Here is a 23,490-nt window from a genome sequence, read left to right as displayed (position 1 = left end):
TGGCTGAGGGTCAGGGCTGGGCCCAGGGCGTTGCACCACCCTAGGCCAAACTGAAAAGGCCACCGTCCGCCACCTGCCTGCACACACACTGCCCAAAGCAGCCCAGGGAGTAGGAGGTGTGTGACAACAGGCAAATCTGTTTCCTGAGGTGACTGTCTCATCCTGCCTCATGGACAGGCCAGCTCTACTGAGGGTCCTCCTAATAACCGGGTCCCAAACGATTTGCAAGATGAGCACCAGGAGGCTGCGGTACTGGCAGCAACACTCGTACTGTTTCCTAACAGCAAACTAACTGGGTGTCAGGGCCCAAACGGCAAACACATATGCAACAACACAATGGCCATGTTGGCTGGGGATGATGGAGGCACCAGGTAGTGGAAGGCTTCTCTAAGTCGGTACATTAAAAGCATCATAGGAACATCAGAAGCTGCTTTATCTAGCTTCTGACCTTGGTTCAGCTAGCTTCATACTGGCAGTAGTTTTCTACGGTTTTCAGACAGCCCCTACCTGGAGACGATAGGGATTGAACCCTGGGCATTCTGCATGCAAAACGGGCTCTACCACTGAGCTACAGTCCTCTGCCAAAGTGGCAATTAAGAAGTGCCATAGAGAGGCCAGACAAACAGCATGCACTCTTGGGGCCTAACCATGGGTGTAGCAAGTGGGGGGGGGCAGAACCTCAGTTAGCTATGCATTTTTATTGATTTTTTTATTGTTTGGGGGGACAGCTGTCTCTCCCTGCCCCACTTGGCCATGCCCATGGGCCTAACATTTCCAGGACTCCCATGCCACCAACAAAGCCTCTCTCCTCTCTCTCTGACTGAGGGGAATGGAGAAAGGGCTTCCTGCACTTAGGAGGAGCAGGTGTGTGATAAGTAGAGGCTTACTGGGAACATCATTTTGATGCAGCAAGGGAGTGTGAGGTGGGGCAACGATGCTCTTGTATTGGGTCCAGGAAGCACTGTCTCTCTCAAGTGGCATATTTGGGGCCACCAGTTTTCCATGTTCCTGTCACATCCCAAACAGCATCAAGACCACTGCTGGCATTTAATAAAATGCAACCATGTCTCAGTCAGCCAAACAGAAAGCACTTGGCTCCTCCTGAAGTTCAAAAGTCATGCAAATTACTTTCCCAGACGCATCAGGTTGGAAACTGCATTTTTGTGGTTTTGCAAAAGACTTCCTTTCTGCTAATGGTTTCATGATGGAAACCAGCAAAATAACCAAGACTCGAGACATCTGAATTCTTCTTTAGTACATTGTTCTTCTTTAGTACAAATACATCCCATGTCTGCACCCTGATCTGGCTAACATGGGAAGGAAGGAAGGTCACTTGGGATTCAGACCACCACAATCAAAGTACCGCCCTAGACATAAAGCATTGAATTACCACCACCATATTTCTAACAGGCATAGAGATTGTACAGCAACAGTGCGTGATTGTGTTAGGAACACAGGAAGCTGCCGTATACTGAGTCAGACCACTGGTCCATCTAGCCCAGCCTTGTCTAAACTGACTGGCAGAAGCTCTTCAAGTTTCAGGCAGGGAAGATTCACAACCCCACCAGGGGATGCTGCCCCTGGGATTGAACCTGGGGCCTTTTGCATGCAAGGCACATGCTCTGCCACTGAGCTATGGCCCCTTTGCAATGCTGAATGTCTTGTTGGGTCTCTAATTAAGTCCACAATTTGATGGCCAGTATCGCTGTGGGTTAAACCACAGAGCCTAGGACTTGCCGATCAGAAGGTCGGCGGTTTGAATCCCCGCGACAGGGTGAGCTCCCGTTGCTCGGTCCCTGCTCCTGCCAACCTAGCAGTTTGAAAGCACGTCAAGTGCAAGTAGATAAACAGGTACCGCTGCAGCGGGAAGGTAAACAGAGTTTCCGTGCGCTGCTCTGGTTTCGCCAGAAGCAGCTTAGTCATGCTGGCCACATGACCTGGAAGCTGTACGCTGGCTCCCTCGGCCAATAAAGTGAGATGAGCGCCGCAACCCCAGAGTCAGTCATGACTGGACCTAATGGTCAGGGGTCCCTTTACCTTTATCTTTAGCAGGTGCATACGTCCCCATTGAAGCACTGTGATTGGAGGCAGGGAGTGGGGAGAAAATATGTATTTTACTCTTAACCAATTGCACACTTCACAGGTGGAGGGAGTGCGCACGTGCAAGAGAGAGCTATGTGTGTGTGCCTGCATTTGAGTGCCTGAGAGGGCAGGAGTGTGAGAGTTTGGTGTGTTTCCATGCAAAGTGTGTGAATTTGTGAGTTGTTGATATACAGTGTGGGCATGCGTGTGGACTGTTTGGGTAGGGTGTGCGTGTGCATGTGTGTCCCTTTGTGCAGAGACATGTGGCCCTCCCTCCTGTCTTAGATCATGTGCATGCTCCATTTCTTTGTGTCAGTCCATCTCTAAAGGTGAGAGGGGAGGAGACTGGAGAAGATGGCTGGGGTTAGTACGTTGCAGAGGTCAAGTCCTGGAGACCTCTTTGGTGATAAAACAGCAAACTACATCGAGAAGGGACGGAGTAACTGGGCATGTTCAGACAAGAGAAAGAATATGAAGGTTGGATGTATGTTGACAGTTTGCAAATAATAGGTGAAAAAGGAAAAAGGTCAACTGTGGATAAGGCAAGAAAATCAGTGGAAGGAGGTCAGATTTAAATGAAATGTCACTTAAAGCTTCCTGCTTTTAGGAGTGGTTCAGCCCTGGAATAAACAGAGGTTTTCAGTATGGTTGGACAAATATTTACGAGGGATGCTTTTAAGTAGAGGATGTTTTGCCTCGGAGCATGGGATCAACTAAACGTCCTGTTGGATGCCTTCCAGTTCTATCAACCAGGTGTTTATTCTGTTGTTTGGTGGAAAGGAATTAAGAGGCACTCATTTTTCGGTGGAACCTCAGGCCATATATCAATAGAGGAGTAACTAGCACCCAGGGCCAAATCCAGCCCCTACTTGCCATTCCAGAGATATATGGAGAGGGGCCTGCCTATGGCCATGGCTAGCAGCCCTGTTTGGAGAGTGATGTGGGTTTCTAGGCTGCCAGCCATCACTGCCTCCTCAAACATTTTCCTACAGTAAAGCTGACCAGGACAATACTGGATGAATAGTTTGTTATTCATACCCCTAGGGACACAAGTGTGGGTCAGCAGTTTCATCTACCAACAAATAACTATAAACCACTTCTCTGGGGGGGGGGGGGAATGGGGCTTTAGCTGGCCAGGATAGCAGAACAATGGCACACTTCCTGCCCTGATGGCTGGAAAAGATTATTTCTGACATTTACTTTTAACAGACCAGCTGGCTTGTGCAGCAGCATTGTCAAACAGCATTGTTCAGCGATAGCGAGTTAGGCATCCATTCATGAGATTGAGAACTCCCAAACTGCAAGAAATGAATCACTCCCAAAGCATACACCCCCAGAGGAAGCTGTCTGCTGCCTCCCTGCGTGATTATGCTGCTCTGGGCTTGCACCTATCTTCTGGTGGTAGGTGATTCTGCCACATCTCCATAATGGATCCTGCTCTTAGCTACTGGAAGTTTGGGAAGCACTGTGTTGGAAGGATGAGTCCACAAAAGTATAATATGTACAACTGCTTCACACCCCTTTGTAAGTATTATCTCAACATTGCATCTTATCATCTAGTTACTAACATACGACTGTTTTTCCTTTTTCAATATAATGTAACAGAATATCCAAGTACATTTTTGGCACGGTCTATTAGGAACATCCTGGTGCAGGACCGGGCTTGAATCCAGTTTAAAAGTTCGGGGGGCGGGGGAAGGGATGGACAAAAAGTAATGGAGCTGTTTAAGGGGACAGATAATAATAATAATAATAATAATAATAATAATAATAATAATAATAATAATAATATTTGTACCCTGTCCATCTGGCTGGGTTTCCCCAGCCACTCTGGACGGCTTCCAACAAAGATTAAAAACACATCAAAATCTGGCAGGTCCTTTTAAAGACAAAACTGTGAAATGCTTTTAATTAACCCTTATTTTTGGAGTTGTCCTGCAACTTAGGCACATTCAAACATTTTCACTAAGCAACTTCAACAATTCTTAATTATCTTGCCAACAATTAACACAAAAAAGTTGTTAAAAAATAAGGAATAACCCTATATCTTCAATGCCTTGTTTGTCCCTAGTCTCATCAACCAACAACACAACACAAGTACTTTAAACCATTTGCTCCAGAAAAAAATCTACAACTGTTTGAGTCGTGCTGTGGATTTCATTTTGGACTTCAGGGCTAGTATATTTAGCACTTGTGGGAATTGTTTTCACAATTTGTTGCAAATTTTAAAATATTTTCTCATAGAAAATGCAGCTAATTATAAAAAGAAACCACCTGCATCTGCTCCTAATTGTTCACAGCCTGAATCGTCCAAGACAACAACTGATTGACCACTACAAACTGAGTTACTCCAGAAATACATTTCACATAGTATCTGTTATTTTCCACCACTTGGCTACACATTTTTTCCTCTGAATAGTTTCTCCTGTTGATCCTCGCTTTTGTTGCTCCTGAAAATTATCCATTGCACTTTTATGGGCAATTTACTTTGTGTGCCTGGAAAACATTTGCCTGCTTCCCTTCAGAGTCTCCTGCTGAGTCAGAGTTTGCAACAGGATTTTTTTCTGTAATGAAGAAGTAACATCTCTACTAACTGAGTACTCCAGCCACTCCTAAGATTTAAGACAGGAACACTGGAACTTCCATGTATGGCCAAACATTGTAGACGCCTGGGTATGATGAAATTTGAGGCTTTGCAGGTTTAGAGTTACCCAAATCTGTTGGTGCAAGTTAGCTGAATTTCTTGCTGACTTCTCAGTGGTACATTCTCCTTCCAAAACAGCAGTCTACTGATAGTAGACAAAGAGTTAGATCCAATGTTCTCTTCATCAGGGAAGGACGGTGCCACCAGAAGAGGTGCCTTGCACAGAAGAGTTGCTGTTCTGGATTTACTTCCAGCAAACAAACTTATGATGAATGTTTGCTCTGAAGTTACAATGGTAATAATGGTGGCAATGACTTGCGGACCTGCATTTCCTCCAGCCAGGAGAGAATATAGCTTCATATCCTTTGCACCCCCACCTGACAAGACATAAAAAATACACCCCCCATGCCCAATAGTTCCTCAGTCCAGCAAGCAGAAACTCCCAGAATCCCACCTCCTTGAAGAATAATAGCTCTTGAATGAATGTCATAGTCATATAGCAGGTGTTTGTTTGCCATCTCATTTGTCAGGCAGGGAAATTCTGCCTACCTTCTGAGTCCCTCAACAGTGAATTTAGATACTTAAAAACAAACTGACCAGACTTGTCAAAATTCCTTCCATTTTAAGTTCTGCCTCCTGGCCCTTCTCATGTGATGTTTTCATACTAGGCAGATTCCATTGCCAACCCATCCCAAAATATTAGCATTTGTGCCCTTGGGAACTAAAACAAAGGATTTCCTGTTTGTTTTTAATTTTTCTGTAACAAATTTAATTATTTGTTTGAAAAAAAGGACATTCGGGGGGTCCCCCCTCCCTGCCCCCAGCTACAGGCCTATGCAGGACCCAATGACCCAATGCTGGGCTCATCACAAATTCACAACCTGGGCCTCACCCCATTCCACACAAACACATGTTAAGAAATGAAGGAATGTGCATGTTTTATTTCTGAAATGGCATGGCCAGTCCTCTCTCCAACTTTAAAGGCCAAAGCAGAGCACTTCTAGTGCTCAATGGATTTCAGTGTGAGAAAGAATAGCCCAAGCTTAGGCATGTTTACTTGAGCTTAACGAGGCTCATCCCAGGTAAGTGTGCAGAGAAGATGGGAGTCAAAAACATATACGTAAGTCTTTAATTGAAATCAGTGTGCTTTCTGATCCTATGCAGAGTTAGCGGTGTGCCACGGGGGTGAGGTGGGAGATGATTTTTTGTTATATAAAGATGGGATCCAGGTTCTGCAGGTTAGGTGGGTTAAACACGTAAGACTCGCTAGGCAATTTGGCTTCTCTTGACTAGGGCAGCAGCTAAATTTATACCTCATCTCTGCCAATATAACGAGTACCACGTATCTCTTTACTTCTGCTCTCTGCTGCATAGGGGACTTGCTTTCCCAAACAACTCTGGCTTTTATTTTTAAATGGGGGAACAGACACAATTTGCTTTTTGTCCCAACAGCCCTGGGTGCAATCTGCAATCTGTTTTGCACCCAGTATGGTTTAACTAATATATGGAACCAGGGGTGCCAACTTGGATAAAACATGGGGCTGGGGACAGGTAAGCCCTGCATAATCAATCACATGATGCAACACCCACCCACACTATTTGAATGACAATGCCCATTAACTTTGTGGGGGCCCTCAAATATTTTATGGGGGGAAGGGACCTCGGCCCCTAGGAGTTGGCTCCTATGTATGGGGCAATTCTATCCCCAAGTTATACTGGCAGGATATGATTGCTGCTGAGCCCCATATGCCAGAATAACTCCAAGTTATGACAATGTAAGGAAGCTATGCTGATGTTACAGTGCCTAGCTTTACATTTCCCAAAACAGTGATTACTTTGGCTGAAGGCTGTAAGGTACAAAATGACCAATGAAGGGAACTGAGGCAATGGTTAGAGTGCTGGACTATGACCTGGGAGACTAGGGTTTAAATCCCCACTCAGCCATGAATCTCACTGGGTGACCTTGGGCCAGTTATCATCTTAGCCTAACCTGCCTCACAGGTTTGTTGTGAGGATGAAATGGGGAGGAGAACCATATACACCACGTTGATATGCTTGGAATATAAAGGTGGCATATAAATGTAATAAACAAACATAAATAAATCTGTGGCATCAAAGACAATGACCTCAGAGAGCAGCTGTTGCATGAGAGGGATCTGCCCCTGGATGAAACTATTCAGATTTGCAGGTCCTCAGGAACTGTAAAAGCACAGGCCAGAAATATTGTCCATACTCTGCATATTAAGGAGCAGTGTATAAGGAAGCTAGTTTCAAAAGTGGAAATAGCTTCTCTCACTGTGAGAAGAGGCCACCTAAAATTCTGTCAGGGAAAAAGGTAGGGTATAAATAAAAATATAATAAGAATACAAAAGAAAGAACCATGCAAAAAAATGTGGAATGCCGCATGGTCCTAAACCGTTGAGCATGGGGGGGGGCCGGGGAGAGCTGTTTTAACTGTGGGAATAATTTTGCAATGTGTTACCAAGCCAGAGAAAGAAAGAAAAATCAGGTGCACACTGTTGAAGATATTTCAGATGAGTTGTATGTTGATGTAGCAAAAGCAAGAAAGACTAGTGAAAGCGACTGGATCCTCTCTATGCAGGTGAATGAGATATCCATCTCATTTAAACTGAACACTGGCGCTCATGTGAATATTTTATCTGGAAAGGATTACAGTATTAAGGTCTGTCAAGGCCAAAACTGAAACCAGCAAATAACAAGTTACTGGTTATTGTGGAACAAACACTGAGGTGTTCTACCAGAAAGATAATATCTCCAGAACGACTTATAGAGAATGCAGTTCATGCAGCAGAATCAACATATATGTCTATAGTAATAATCCTATGGGTTGGTTTTTTTAAAATCATTTCATTTTTTGTTCACATTTTATAACTTATTCAAGGTTAAAGGCTTGGCAATCTGAGGACTTACTCTGGAGTCACAGGACCCTGGGCCGTTCCTTAGGCCTTGAGTTTCAGTTCCAGCAGAGGGTCTTGGAGACTACTCTGAATAAAGCTTGTTTTATAAAAACTACTCCTAATTCTTTATATCTTTTGTTGACCCAGAAACATTACACAGGTGATGAGCCAAGGACCCTGAATTAGAAGGGAAAGGGCATATGCAGGAGGGGACGGGAAGGTGGGCTGGTTCCAGAAGCCCTGCTACCCAAAGAACCTATGGGACCAGTTAATTCCCTGGTTCTTGTTTCCCCAGTGCAAAAATATTTCAGCCTCCCAGGATGCTGTGTAAAGGAACTGAACTTAAGGCAGAAACCCTTGAACTTCAAAAAGAGACTGCACCTTGAAACTGCTGCAGATTCAGTGCCACCTCTTGTGGACTGAATCAACACAATGTTTTGTTTTTTAATTGTACTAGCTGTTCATTGACACCAATGCCAAAAAGATGTCTGTGTTATCAAGAGGAACTGTTGCTTTGTATGTGTGAATGGCCACTGTCAATAATGTGATTCTCAGCATTTCAAATACTTCCGTTCTTCCTGTCAACAACACCCACATCATACATATATATGAGGCAGAGCTTATGCCGTAATAAATGCAATAGGCATCCTAACCACTTAACTGGGAATAAGTCCCATTGAATGCAATAAGACTAACTTCTGAGTAGGCATGGTTAGGAAAACACTTGTTTAGTTGCCACAAGACCCGTTTTGGGCTGCAATCGCTTATCATGGCTACACCTCTGGAAGATGAGTAATGATAATGTTCACTGAAGATGTTCTGAGCTCTCAAATGGAAGAGTGGGATGCAAGCCGAATCAATAAATCATAATCGTCTGGGTGTGGGAGTTGTCACATTTAATCTGTTTTAATGTTTATATTACATGTTTTTAATGAATAACTACTGTGGAACAGGGTTACTAATGCAAACACAATAAAACGGTGGTTGGCAATAATAATAACCTTATGCCTGAGTAAATGTGTTGTGCAGCCTTATCTGAGAGGAAGCCCTATTAAATGCAATAGGACTTACCCTTCTGAGCAGACATAGTTAGGCCGGCACCTTTAAAATGTCACACCACTTGTTGTTTTCAGTTGCAAGAACGTAACGCGGCCACGCCTCTGGAAGGTAATAATAACAATATCCTTATGCCTGAATAAATGTGTTAGGCATCCTACCCCATTAACCCGGGAGTTAGCCCCGCCGAAATGCAGTAAGACTTACCCCTGACTTACCTTGCTTAGGACCGCGCTTTTAACTTGACACAAGACTCGCTGTTCTTTGCCTCCAGAGATAAGCACGGCCACACCCCCGGAAGATGAATACCTAATTAAAATAAAATAAAAAATACTTGTTACTAATGAATAATGCAGCACTAATACTACTAATAAACAAGACTACGTACCAGGACTAATAAATAATGCAGCGCTGCTCGGCCCCTCCCCCCGCATTCCTCCTCTCGGACCCGCCCCCGAGCCTGTCATTCCCCGCCCAAGCCCCTCCCCCCCGGCGCCCGGCTGAGGAGCCGCCGCCACCGCCGCTCCTGCTGTTGGCGTTTCCGGACTGCCGCCGCCTCCAACCGCCTGCTGCTGCCGCCACCGCCGTCGACGACGCTCCCCGAGCGAAGCGTAGCCCGGCCGGGGCGGGGGAAAGGGCTGCTGCTCGCGGCCGGCTCTCGTCGCTCGGCCTGGGGGAGGCTTGTCAGCCGCGGCGGGCAGGTGAGCGGACCGAGCGGGGAGCCTCCGCCTTCCTCCTTCTCCGGGCCTGGAGCTGCCTCACGGAGGCCGGGCGGGCGGGCGAGAGGGCGCCGTTGTCGTGAGGGAATGAGGGGAGGCCGGGGTGCGGTGGGGGGGGGGCGCAGAGGCGCGCGAACCACGCTGCCCCCTGTGAGGGGGAAAAAGGGGAGGCGCGCGGCAAAAGGCCCCGTGTTTGTCGGGGGGGGGCGGGTGTTTCCTCTTCGAGGGGGGGCAGCGGCTAAGGAGAGGGGGCTGCAGCAGCAGGAGGAGGAAGCGAATGGGGAGGTGGGGGAAACCTTTAGGCAGTCCCTGGGAGGGGGCGCTGTGGGAGCCTAGACCCCCCACACCTATCCTTCTCCCCCCTCGCTTTGGGGGGTTTCAGAGAGAGGGGAAAGCTCTGCAATCCGTGCGGGGGGGCAAGGGGGTGTCGAGGAGTTTCTGGAGCGACCCTCCCACCCCCGCGGTCTCCCGTCCCTTTTTCTCTTATTTATTTATTTTAAGGTGGGCTAATTCCGAGCGGGACTGCGCCTGCGCGAATTCCAATGCATCTTCCTGTGCAGAATAAGTGACCCAGCCCTGCGAAGAAGGCTCCTCTCCGGGCAGCAGCTCTCTCTAGGAGGGAGAAAAGCCAGTGCGTGTGAGGGCAGGCCGTCAGGCTGGATACTAGTGTGCCAGGCCCTCGGAGAGAGAGGGGGGAGGAGGCCTGCTCTAATCTCTCTCTCGCTCCCTGGAGCCAGCCTCCCAGAGCAAAACATGACACCGTCACACAGGCCAAGAAAAGGGCCCCGGGATTCCTGGCTTGGGTGAGGACACCCTCTTCTCTGCCTTACAAGCGCTCTTCCTCTATTTCTCCCTGGCGCTTGTGATCATTTTTGGAAAGCTAGGAACTGGAAATGTTAGCCTGCAAACCCCTTTTTGTCCAACGCTGGCAGGAGCCTCCTCACCCCCGCCCCCTGCGCTTTTAAAGTTGACATGCATTGCAAAGTGTTGTCTAATCCCTTGGTCTTCAGCTGGTTGGCAGGGTTGCAGCCTGACCCTTGCTGCATTGCCACATTACAGATGGTAAAATAAACAAACGCCCCAATGCATGTTTAGCCTAAAGGAGGGTTTGGGGTCTTAAAAGGTTGGGAAGACTGAACTTATGTTGGTAGTTTTGGAACTACTTCTGAATCTGTGGGTTTTAGCAATTCTAGGGTGATCTTTTTTCGGTGTGATGTAGGGATATCTCTTTAATTGGTTGCTGTGGGGATGATGCTGATTGTAATACTGCTGGGTGGTTTTGGCTTATTCTAAAGCTGGGGACATCCCTGAAGGTTTTGTTTGTTGTAGCATCTTATCAATCCCTGGTAAACTGTCTTCAGCTGTGATTTCCTCAGTAACACAATCCCTTGGTGAATGATTTGTTGTTTGAGGTACAAGGGTGAAGTATATGTTTTATTAGAATGGTAAAAGCTTCTTTTACCTAATCACAAAAATATGAACCAATAAAGCTGCTTTGTTGACATTAAAGTTTTTAAAAGTTCTCTTTAGAGAGAGAACCATATTAGTAACAGCTTTTTAGAATGTGATTGAATTTTCATTAATTTCCTTCAAGTATACCAATAAGCGAGATGTAGTTCAGACTACTTTTAGCAAAATTTGTGTTCTTGAACATTAAGAAGCCCCTTAACATAGTAATTCTTGCCATTAAACTGGAAGGCTATCACTGTAGAGTTCTGAATGGTATACTCCATAGTTGTAAAATATGTAATCTCACTTTGTTCTTTATTGAATAAAAGTACTGAAATGCACATGACATCAGATTCTGCAGCTTGCAAACCTAACATATTACTGAGTACTCCCCCTCCCTCACTTGTGAGGGGCTTTAATTTCTTTCTTTGTGTTAATGCATTTTCAATTTTAAAAATTGTCTATAATACAAAATTCTATAGAGTCATGGTTGTGAATTTGCTTCCCCATATCATTTTTGTAGTGCTTCTAAAGTCATTGGTTTCTGATAACATACTAAGTATTCTGCTTTTCCAGATGGATAGTCTCCACACTGTATCTTACAATAACCAAAGTGTTATGCAAATGAATAATGCTAATTTAAAGAAGTGTGGAAACAGATTGTAAATATATACTTGCTTGGCAGATAAGGAATGCTCTTGGAACAGTTTTAAGAAATGAATGGTAGCAGTTCAACAGATTATAATGGCAGTAGAGCAAGTGGCTGTTGAGTTTAGCTCTAAGGAATTAGTATTTTTGTCTATAATGGGATCTGGTTCTTACATTAGCTTCTAAATGAGGCATTGTATGTTTATAGTTGCAGACTAGGCACTTGGAAGCAAGTCTCATAAGTCTTGAGGCATACTTTTGAGTAAATGAGCATAGGGATAGGTTTCACATGGGACTATTTTTCCTTGCTCTTCTCCCTCACAACTGAGAGGGGAAAGGGAAGCAAAACAGACCAATGGCATTGCTTTTCTTTTCTTCTTTAAGAACCCCCCATGCAGTTATTTGAAGGTAATGAGCATTGAACATTGGAGGAAGTTTTTGTACTGAAGGATCTCAAGTACTTTTATATGTGGTAATAATTGGGCATCTAGTCCAAGAAAATCTTTGTACAGTTGGTAAAAATTTAAAGTTGTACCATATGCTTGTAATGAGAGAAACCCCTATCTTCTGTAATGGGGTGATTTTATGATAGTTGGATCTTGATTCTAGATTCTAATTACAAAAGCTGCCACAAAGTTTACCATAAGCCTTTATTGCATGTTGCATGACATTGTGGTTCACTTCTAAAAGTACACTGGGGTTAGTTCTTAATACAGTTGATCTAGTTCGGCAAACTCGCTGCTAGAAAATGGCAGGAGTGAGGCCAAAGGAAGTAATCCCAACTTGATGTAAAGATAGATTAGCATTCAAGATAGTTGTATCAAGGAGATCATGGTTCAAATTCTAGTAGATTTAGGGGGCAGCACTAGGTTCACTCTTTGACTGCTGTGCCGTATCTGTTCCTCCTCCTTGGGGAGGGTGTTCAGTTAGGGGATTTGTTAGGTGTGCCCCCCAACCCCCGTGAGGTGTGCATCCCATCAAAAGTGTGTGCTGTAGCTTGCAGAGAGGAGTATGTATGTGATGGAGGTGTCTGGGTTCACAGCTATAGACAGTGATCTTAATTAAGGTTTTCATTAATCACACACACAGGTATACTAGGAAACAATTCATGGGTCTATATTGCCTCTGGCATGATTTCAGATTGAAGCTTTTCCTCTTTAGAGATTGTTACAAGAATCCATTTCAGCCTGCTGAGTGAGAATGCATCATCTGGGCAGAATGGTTGGCTGTTGTGATTGAGAGCTGTGTGTGACACGTGTGACTGTGTGTGTGTAGTGAAACCAGGTACCCATGTATTCATAAGACTGAACCCCTTCACTTCCTTTTGCATCTGTGTGCTCAGAGTTCATTTGGGAGGAATTGTACATGGACTTAATATAGAGCTCATACCTGGACACTGCATCAACAGTTTCTCTGAGCTCCAAATGTTAAATGTCAGAAATTGTCCAGATGACATAATTCTCCCCCTGCCCTCATAGTGTGAATACAGATGCATATAGTAGGAACCATTGTGACCTTTTCTTTCCATTGTATACCTCATTAGCATGATTCATACTTTCGTCTCCTTCAGTGTACATACAGCTGCAACATGAATCAGTTATTCCTCTATTAACTATATATAAAAATCCCTGTGGGAGCTGTTCATATAGTCATTCCCCTAAGCATTTTACTTCATTAATTCCAATGGGTGGGCTACAAGTGGTAGCCAATGGTTTATTCCTGGCTTACCACTTACGATAAACAACAACTGATTTGTTGATCCCTGTCCTGAAAAAGAAACTGCTTTGACATGCTCAATATTTGCATCTGCATTTTGTCTTTATGTGACTGGCTGAATATATGTGGTTTACATATTGTGTAATACCAACATATTCAAGTTCTTAAAGATGCAGGATTTTTCTTTTATTTGCTCTCAGTTCTGCCTGTTTTGTTCATATGAGGAATGGTACCTAGGCAAGTCTAGTTTAAAGTAAGTGCAGATGCCCCAGAACTGCTGTTAGATCTGATGCAGCTTAGGTAGGAAATGTTTCCTATTGGTTTGCAATCCCTTTATAAAATAACTGTATTTCAGGGGCTTTCGGCTCAGCACTTGTGGGTACCATAGTGCCAAGAAGGCCGCCCTTGCAGTCCACGAGGCAATCTGAAGCATTGATCCAGACATTCACCGAGCTGTTGCCGCCCACCGACCACATGGAGCTGACAGTGGATGCTTCCTTACATGGAAGGCCTGTTTAAAAAAATCTGGTGGGGGAAGAGTGAGCGACCTTGCCTGCCAGCCACATGGTGGTGGGCACTTCTTTTGTTCCATGCAGAGGCAAAAAAACCTAACTAAACAAAAATTGGTGGGGGGGGGGAAAGGAGGGTGCATCAGGAATAGTCCTGTTCACTCAAGTTAGTGTGCTGTTGCTGGCCAGCCTCATTTCACTGGTGGCTGGCACTTCCTTTCCCTGTTGGAGGGACTTCTTTAAAACAAATGCCAGGTGGGGGAAGAACCACATTTCTTCAATTTGCTTGAAGTTGCTGCAACCAATTTTGAGCTAGGAGTGGGCACTTCCTTTCTCTCTGAGGGGCTTAAAAAAGTTGCACAGGAAGGGAAAGGGATGAGTGAACAGGTCTGGTGGCAGGCATATCCTTCACTGTATGTATGTGTGGTCTTTTTGTGTGTGTGAGAGAGAGAGAGGGTGGAGGGGAAGGTGTATATGTGTGGTTTCTGTTACATAGGATAGATTTTTATGCAATGTGTTTGGATGAGGGAGAGATGCAGTTGGGCAGAGGCAAGTTGTGTGTGGCTGTGTAGATGTGAGGGTGAAATGCATGTATATCTATAGTCTGCATGTATATGGTGAGTGCAATGTGTGTGCATGAGAGTGTGGTGTGGTCACCTTGTATACTTTCTCTGGTACTGGGGAATGCTTCTTATTCTTGTTAGACAACAAATTTCTGATGTGATGGTCAAATTGGTTTGATATATCAAACTGTGATGCTTTATCTTTAAATCAAGATTGAGAAGGTGGGAAATTTAAGGATGGTTAATTGACCTTTCTGGGCTTTTTAAAAGCAGTAACTGAGATTAAATGTACAGACATTCTCAAGGAGCTACACCTCACAAGTCTAGTTGTAATTGAATTTTGTTTGCTTCCAAGACACAGATGGAGACAAACAATTATTTTAAGATTTAAAAGAGAAATTTAGATTCCATGGCATGTTGTACACTCTCTTGTCTCACTGTAACTGTCCAACAGGATTTGCAAGTTTTTGAAATGGTAAAGAAGTCTAAAAACCTGAAAAGTGATGTGTGCACATACCACAAGTAGTGATCATTCTTCCAGTCTGACTTCAACTTTGCTTTATTTATTTTTCCTTGCAGCTCAAGTTTAAAAATTCTTTTTTCAAGTTTGATACACTACTAAGAATGTTATTTAAACAAGTAAGTTTTGTTAGAAAGATTGTATACTATAACAGAAAATAGCCTAATATTCCAAGCGGTACTGATTTTACCTTGGTTGCATTTATTGCTTACTCCAGTATATACAATCAGTACTAATGAAAATGTTTTATCCTGAACTGGCCAGTCCCATCTGTAGGGTATCAGGTTACTGCAGCAAAACTATGACTTCTCATCCAACCCAGTCTCTTTTGTGCCTTTATGGAAGCAGTTGATTTTATATTCAGATAAGTTTTTCTCATAATAGATCCACTGAAATTGATGTATTTGAGTTGTATGTCCATTAATTTCAATGAGTCTACTCTGAGTAGAACTAATATTGAATACAACCCAGAAGGTCATAGAATCACAGGTGTCAGAGAGGGGATCTACAGAAACCACTTCTGCCAGGGGGATGCAAACTCACTGCCTCTGCTGACTGACTTGTGCTGCAAGCTATGATTATTGGGTGTTAGACAGTTTCTTGCATGGAGTAGCTCTGCAAGTATGTGGACAGTCACAGTATGCTTACACCACAGGTGTGTATAAAGGCATTATGTTTTTGGCAGTTTTATTTTTGATGCCTTTTGTAGTGATCTAGAATTTGCCTTTTTTCACAGTCTTCATACTGGTTTGACATTTACATTGAGTTATCTACCGTGACCAAAAATCTCTTTCCCAATCAATCATTCATACCCCATCTTAGGAAAAGCTAAGATTGTTATCTTCAATGTACATCACTTTACACTTGTTTGCATTGAACCTCATATGCCATTCATTGCCCATGCGCAGTTTTGGGAGGTACTCTTGGAGTTCTTTGCAACCTGTTATACTTTATACTACCCTGAATAATTTTGTACAGTATCTGTAAATTTGGCTATATCACTGCCATTCCTGGACCATTTACAACGTAGTTAAAAATCACTAGATCTAGGGTAGGTCCTTGGGAAAGCTCCATTTACACCACTTTATTGTGAGAACTTTGTGTTTATTTATTTCTATGCTTTGCTTCATGTTCTTTAACCAGGTACCAAGCCATATCCATAACTTGTAAGTTTACTCAGGAGGCTTTCATGATGGACTTTCTTAGAAGTTTTTTGGAAGTTCAAGTATACAGTGTTGGATCACCCCAATCTATGTTCTTTTGTAGAACTCTATACACTCTAAACCACAGAGCCTAGGGCTTGCCGATCAGAAGGTTGGCGGTTCAAATCCCTGTGACAGGGTGAGCTCCTGTTGCTCGGTCCCTGCTCCTGCCAACCTAGCAGTTTGAAAGAACGTCAAAGTGCAAATAGATAAATAGGCACCACTCCAGCAGGAAGGTAAACGGTGTTTCCGTGCGCTGCTCTGGTTCGTCAGAAGTGGCTTGGTCATGCTGGCCACATGACCCGGAAGCTGTACACCGGCTCCCTTGGCCAATAAAGCAAGATGAGCACCTCAACCCCAGAGCAGTGGCGTAGCGTGGGGGGTGCAGGGGGGGGCCGGCCGCACCGGGTGCAACATCTGGGGGGGGAGCTCGCACTCGCAGCTCTCTGCCCCTACCTGGCTCACTCACTCTCTCTCACTGCAGTGCTGGCTGTGTGAATCTGATCTGAGCCGCCGGGTCGCCGCCCACTGTGGAGGGGGTGGGTGCCAGGCGTGCGGTGCGGAGAGAGAGCGAGGGACTATCTGGGGGAGGGACAGTGCAGCGGCCGCCCAGCGCAGCGCTGAGCGCGGGAGAGAACCACACCAGACCAGGCAGCAGCAAGAAGAAGCTGGCAACGACGGCAGGTTAGGGGTTAGGGGGCGCAAATTACTTGCCTTGCCCCGGGTTAGGGGGCGCAAATTACTTGCCTTGCCCCGGGTGCTGACAACCCACGCTACGTCACTGCCCCAGAGTCATCCACGACTGGACCTAATGGTCAGGGGTCCCTTTACCTTTATACAGGGTTAGTGAGACAGAATTTACCTCTGCTGAACCTATGTTAATCCTTCACATTATTTTGTATGCTTAATAATCATGCTGTCCACCAATTTCCCCACAACTAAGTTGAAATTAACTGGCCTGTCACTTTCTGGAACATCTCCCCCACCCCCAAATCATTTTTTTAAAATGGTTTTACGTTACCTGTTGCTAGCCTCCTGGTACATAGGATGGTTGTAGTAAAAAGTTAAGTTTTGCTTTTTGTTTTGTTTTTAGAAGACTAGTACAGTAATTTCTTATTTAAGTTTATTGAAAACAATTGAGTGGATACAATACAATGCAGACCTGGTAATTTGTTAATTTGTAAATAAGAAAGGAAGGTCATTCTTGTAGCTTGATAATCAAATTCAGGCCTTCCCAGTAGTTCAGGCATCTTTCCTGTTCCTAACTAGAATGGAAACATCAGGATAAGAAAATAAAACTCTGCTTTCTCTCTTACTTAGTAAACCTGAGTCAAACTGCACTGTTTGGTATGGTGATAAGGCAAACATGATGAGTCACAAATCCTTATCTGTGTGGGAAGGTAACATACTTGACCTCTGCTGTTTTGAAATAAAACCGGTGCTTGGTTTTGTGGTTTTAAAAAGGTTTTGATCTGCTAAGTGAAACACTGTGATTTGCAGATGTTGCTGTATATGAAATCTAGTCTAGCCACTAATTATTAATTTTTTTGCTGTTAAAAGAATGTTGCATTCTTGTGGTGAAGGATTGGTATGATGGAGTAAATCTGTAGTCAACACATTGGCAGTTTGGGAGGGATGCACAGTGTTTCTTCTTTGAAGACTGAGCGAAGAAAAATACTTTCCAATTTAGTTCTGGAAATGATATGCCTTTTGCTTGAAAATACAAGGCTAGTCCAGATTTTATGGGCTGCTTGGTCTCTCCTCTCTTTGGTTGTTTCGCTTCAAGGGGAGTCATGACAGAGGTTTATAAAGTTATGCCATTGTTTTTGTCTAGTTTCACTTTTCATATTGTTTGTGGCTGTATTCCTGTACACCCTTACCTGAAAGTAAGTCCCTTGGAACTCACTGGTGCTTGCTTTTCAGTATACATGCATAGAGTTGCACTATTAGCATTGCCTAGGAAGGATGCAGCAAGTCTTGTTTTAGAGTTTTGACGACATTCGGTGATTTCACATTACATATTTTTGAAAAGTTTTTGACTTTTTGCTGTGCATTTGGACATTGCTTGAGATCTTGAAACCACAAACAAGAACTAAAATAAAGATACAAAAACCTAACAGAAACAACCCTCCCCCTGCTAACAAAATACCCCAGACACCCCAGATCTACTTCTCATCAATGGCTGCCTGTCATGATAGCTGCAGCCTTTTGGAACTGGACTCCACCAACTCCCGTCCCCACTCCCTGCATAAGAACGAGACACTGGTAGTACATACACACTATGTTAAGGATGGATAACTCTTGTCCCTCCAGACGTAGATTGATGAGCACCTGTTTTGCATACAGAAGGTCCCAGGTTCAACTCAACTTCTCCAGACAGGACTGGGAATGTCCTCTGTCTTAAAACCTGGAGATCTCCCACCAGTCAGAGTAGATCAGGGGGTAGGCAACCTGTGGCCCATGGGCCACAAGCGGCCCACAGGGGTCGTTTAACTGGCCCACGAGCCGCCCCCAAACCAAGCCACCCTCTTGGTGAGTCCCTGTGCGCTGCACTAAACCAGAGCAGGAACTTGCTTCCGCTGCACTGGAATTTGTGTCTGTGCAGACGCAGATGCTGGAAATCACGGGGGTGCACGTGATGCAGCGCACAGAGGGATTTCCGCTGGAGTGAACTAGCTCAGGTGAGGTAAACCTTGCCGACCCCTGGAGTAGATTGTCTTCTGCAAGATGAACAGTGGTCTGACTTTGTAAAAGACATCTTGCTATGTTCTGTGTTTCAAACTATCAAGCTGTGCCATGGATTGAACAGGAAGTGTGTGCGTGCATGTGCACAGTTTTGCGTCCCTAGCCAATTACTTAAAATGGGGCACATTTGTGCTAAAATGGTAGTTTGCTTCCATTTTGACCTGAAATAGGAAAGTATGGTTCACATGAGTTGTTCCCAGTTCTTTGCGCAGTGGAATCCTATGGGGTGAACAGGAGAAAGTGCGGTGGTCCCTTCTGAGCAATGGATTATTTTTATTTTGCTTATTAACATTCCCACAGGGCTCTTATGTGTTGGATCCTGTGCCAGCACATTTCAGAGTTGCACAATAAATTGCTTAGAATATTATGTGATGCAAATAGTGATGGTTTTACCGGATTCGCCTCCTGCTTTGTAAGAAGAAAGCACACAACTTTTACTCATTTCCAGTAGTTGTGTAGTGTAAGCATTAGCTACATACCGGTACTTTCATTTTGTTGGAACTGAAGAATGGATACTTGCCAGAAAATGACAGCTAGATTATTCAAAATGTAGACATGGGAATGTGGACTTTAATAAAGTGTCCATAATTGCAACAGAGTCCAGAGAGATGAAAGAGGGTATTGTAGGTTGGATTATATTTTGTCAACCAAATCCAGTTTTCTCAACGCATACCAGGAAAACGACTGCTTTTCAGTTATCTCAGTTTCTTAAGTATTTGTTGTGTTAACTTCCCTTTGAGCACATGTATGTATATAGCTATGTGTGGTTTCAGTTTCGACACTGGCACAAGCCATGCAGTCAGTGTTCTTTCTACACCTATGATTTCCATGCTGTTAGTAATTAATATTTCAAACAGAGCAAGCTCTTAGGGGCTTTGACTTGCTACTAATTTGACCTATTGTCTATGCTGGCCTGAGGTTCATGAATCAGAAAAAGATGTGGGAGAGAGAGGGTATGGCAGTGCCATTTAAAAGTCCCTGTATAGGCATCCCTCCACAGTTCTAATGTTTCAGCAAATTGGAAACGTAACATTTCACATTCTTTTGGCTCAACTCAAATCTGTAGAGCTCACGAGAATAGCTGCAGGAATTTGTCCTTCACAGTTACTTTGAACAGAGGAGGCTGTGGGGTTGAGTGGGTGTTGACCCTACCAGCATCTCCCTATCAATCTAGGCTGGGAGGTGCTTGATTTAATAAACATTTTTTTCAGACTTATATGCATACTTATTTGGGAGACAGTTCCACTAAGTTCAGTGAGGCTCATTGCCAAGAAAGGTGTGCACAGGGTCATGCTATTAGTCATAGTGCTTTGTTGACATTTCCCCACTGCCTGTAGAGCAGAAAGACCCCGGCTGGTACTTGAGGATAGGCAACATTGCTGAGAAAGAGGAGGCCATGTCTGGCTGCACTTGTTAGCATATGTACTTAGGAAGCTATCTTATGCCAATCTTAGTAGTGTCTCTACACTGACTGGCAGCATCTCTCCAGATGGGTCTTTCCAAGTCATGCCTGGAAATGCTGGGGATTAAATTTAGGACCTCCATGCAGACCATGCTCTTGTGCAGTCCCCCATGTTACACCTTTAATTTATATATAGTACATCATCCTGGAGGTAGAGAGAAGCAACTAAAGTGGGCTTTAGAAATACTATTTCAGTGTCGTTCACCAGGTACATCTGGGGAACTTCATCAGGACAACATGGAGGCTGCATTAAGTGACTCATCTGCTTGATCACAGTGGGAGGTGGCACAATAGGCATGTTTTAATGCTGAAACAAAATAAATACTTGGTATTCTGTCATCTGGAGCAGTAATTGCATCGTGCTTGGAGCAAAGGTGTGCAGGTCATTAACACCAGAATAGTACCTGTTGAACAGATTATGTAGTGTTGCCACCTTTGTTCCCATGCATTTAACATTTGCACACTAGGCAGAAATCCATCAGATGAAGTGTTCTCTGACGTTACATCACTGCTATGGGGAAAGTTCCATCTGATGAATTTCATTTCATATGAACCTTTGCTCTTAAGGAACTTGGGAGTGCCGTGCAATGGTTATTTAATTTTATATCCTCAACATCACTGTGAGGCCGTGTTCAAAACTTCCATTGTTCTAGGCACATTTTGCAACAGGGAATTTCATTAGCGCGAGCATTTTCTGAGCTCTGGGTGCAGTACTGCGCCTAAGATTTCAGATTAAACCTGCAGAGTGGAAGTAAAGGAGGACCCTTTTCTGCCTCCCCAGTTCCAGCTACTCTCTGAAGACTGGAGAAGAGACCCTCTTAAGATTATTGGGGGGGTGGCAGGGGAAAGACTAGACCATGTGAAAAATGAACATAATATTTTCACTGCAGTTCATTCGTTATAAGCTTTGAAATGGCAACCCTAATTTGATTTACAGTACCTAATTTATGTTTGCTCATTTTGAAGATTCTTTCCCATTTTTAGAGTTTGACTGAAATTGCACATTATAAGGCTGTTTTGTTAAGCCTTGGGTGCCTAATATTGTACCCTCAGAGACATTCCTTTTGGCCCCTGCCAAAGCTCCCCGTCCTTCCCGGTCTCTCAAAACTGAGGTCTTAGGGTTTTTTTAGTATGTTGCCTGTTTATTGGGAGGTGCTGCCTGCTTTTTTTGACTGTGTTTTTCTTTTGGTAGCTGTGTTAAGTACCGTATTTTTCGCCCCATAGGACGCACCGGCCCATAGGACGCACCTAGTTTTTTTGGGGGAAAATAAAGGAAAAAAATTTATTCCCCCCCCCCCCAGGTGCGCTGCGCTAAGCCCGAAGCTTGGGGCGTGCTGAGCTCAGCACGCCCCAAGCTTCTGGGTGCCGGCAAGGTCTCCGCTAGCCGTGGGAGAGCCGCGCAGCTCTCCCAGGGCTAGCGGAGCGCTGCGCTAATCCAGAAGCTTGGGGCGAGCGGAGCTCAGCGCGCCCCAAGCTTCTGGGTGCCGGCAAGGTCTCCGCTAGCCGTGGGAGTGCCGCGCGGCTCTCCCAGGGCTAGCGAAGCGATGCGCTAATCCCGAAGCTTGGGGCGAGCGAGCTCAGCGCGCCCCAAGCTTCTGGGTGCCGGCAAGGTCTCCGCTAGCTGTGGGAGAGCCGCGCGGCTCTCCCAGGGCTAGCGAAGCGATGCGCTAATCCCGAAGCTTGGGGCGAGCGGAGCTCAGCGCGCCCCAAGCTTCTGGGTGCCGGCAAGGTTATTATGTTGTGCCCATTATAGTTCCTTAGATTTCCGAAAGTGCTATGGGGACCAAAAAGGGCAAGGACCCCTGAGTTAAGCTTAAATTCACCCTATATTCAAACAGTTGTCTGGTAGTCATAGATGACAAAGAAATGTACGCAGGTGAGTGCATGGAATTCTAAGGTGGCAGCCACTGAGGGATGAAATGTTTGTAGCAGCTACCTGCAAGATAGCAACAGGAGAACAGGCCTTTTCCGTAATACACCCCCCTAATCTGTGCAATGCTCTCCCCATGGTGTCAATGTTCTTTACAAAGATGAATACTTGGGCGGGGGGACTCATGAAGAGCCAGGCATAAGAACCCCAATAAAGGTACAGTTTTACCTCGGGTTGAACGTGCTTCGGGATGAGCGCGTTTGAGTTGCACTCCGCGGCAACCCGGAAGTAATGGAGCGCATTACTTCTGGGTTTCACTGCTTGTGCATGCGCAGACGCTCAAAATGTCATGCACAGAAACGGCGAAAAGCAACGCGTGCATGCGCAGACGTGCCATCGCTGGTTACGTTTGCTTCTAGATGGGAATGGGGCTCCGGAATGGATCCCGTTCGCATCTAGAGGTACCACTGTAATTGATATGTTGGGCAAGTCACTTCATTTTGCTTCATGTTCATTTTTTAAAATGTATACGTATCCTACTATTGCTGTAAGTCATTGTTGCAATCACTGTATTGCACCAACATAATAGTTGGCAACTACCCAAGCATACAAACTTAAATTAAAATATTTATATTCCTCTCCATGATACTCAAAGCTCTGTGCATTAAAACAGTTTTTAAAAACCACTCCACAGTAAATGATGCATGATGAATTCCTTGTAAGCAAGATAAGCATTGTAGCAACACTGTTATTAAGGGAAAGTTCACAGCTTTTGTCTGTTTTTGTGACTTTTTTGTAAGGCTAAGTTAAACTGGGAATTGCATTGGGGAAACTACCCAAGCTATCAAAGCCAAGTTACTGAACTGGTGGCTTTGAAATGCATACTTTTAGCAACATGTTATGAAGGGTTTGTAAATATTATTTATCTGTGATTTCTTTTAAGCACAAACGGTTCTAGTTTCAAAATAACTTTGTGTGATTGAATAGACCAGTCCAGCTGTCTTGTGTTTATTTTATAAGTTATAATATGGTTGTATTCTGTGCAGAGTCTGTTCTTGGCAAAGGGGTTCAAAAGATCAGCCTAGGAAACTGAAACTTAAAGGGAGAAGAATTGTAGTTACTAGGAAACCTGAAACGTTGCAGAAGTTTCTGCTCTTCTGATTGGTTAAGAAGTTGAGTGGTACAAGGTTGAAATCTTGTATTTTACTCTTTTTTTTTTTTTACTTTGCCAAACCTTTATTAGGTATTACAAGTACAGTAGCGCCTCGGCTACTTCTGGTTCCGAAAGCGGCAAACCCGGAAATGTTTTGCTGCATGCGCAGAAGCGCTCTACCGCTTCAGCGCATGCACAGAAGTGGTCTGTCATTGCGCACGCATGCACAAAAGC

General features: G+C 44.5%; 1 protein-coding gene and 2 long non-coding RNA genes across 5 annotated transcripts in view; 2 read left to right on the top strand and 1 right to left on the bottom strand.

Moving 5' to 3' along the window:
• Positions 1-4,665: 4,665 nt before the first annotated feature.
• LOC310767746 lies at positions 4,666-9,124 on the bottom strand. Of its 2 annotated transcripts, XR_014551044.1 has the most exons (4): positions 9,089-9,124; positions 8,908-9,009; positions 8,716-8,804; positions 4,666-5,103 (listed from the first exon to the last, which is right to left on the bottom strand). It is a non-coding gene; the product is annotated as an uncharacterized lncRNA (long non-coding RNA). The 2 variants fall into 2 exon arrangements; XR_014551045.1 differs by having other exon boundaries at positions 8,908-9,097.
• A 46-nt stretch (positions 9,125-9,170) lies between these two features.
• GARRE1 (granule associated Rac and RHOG effector 1) overlaps positions 9,171-23,490 on the top strand; it is a 56,467-nt gene continuing 42,147 nt past the window's right edge. The window contains exon 1 of one of the 2 annotated variants that reach the window (XM_083625069.1): positions 9,171-9,401. The gene's annotated coding sequence lies outside the window, so the exon portion shown is untranslated. Of the gene's footprint in view, positions 9,402-9,982; positions 10,223-23,490 lie in introns of those variants that run through there. The other variant, XM_083625070.1, reaches the window with a different exon arrangement.
• On the top strand, positions 10,951-20,621 carry LOC310769671. Its single transcript, XR_014551786.1, has 3 exons — positions 10,951-16,391; positions 16,817-20,274; positions 20,442-20,621. It is a non-coding gene; the product is annotated as an uncharacterized lncRNA (long non-coding RNA).

This window comes from Podarcis filfolensis (genome assembly GCF_964270895.1).
Source record: "Podarcis filfolensis genome assembly, chromosome: 8".
NCBI classification, from domain to species: Eukaryota; Metazoa; Chordata; class Lepidosauria; order Squamata; family Lacertidae; genus Podarcis; species Podarcis filfolensis.
This window is presented reverse-complemented; position numbering and strand designations above follow the sequence as displayed.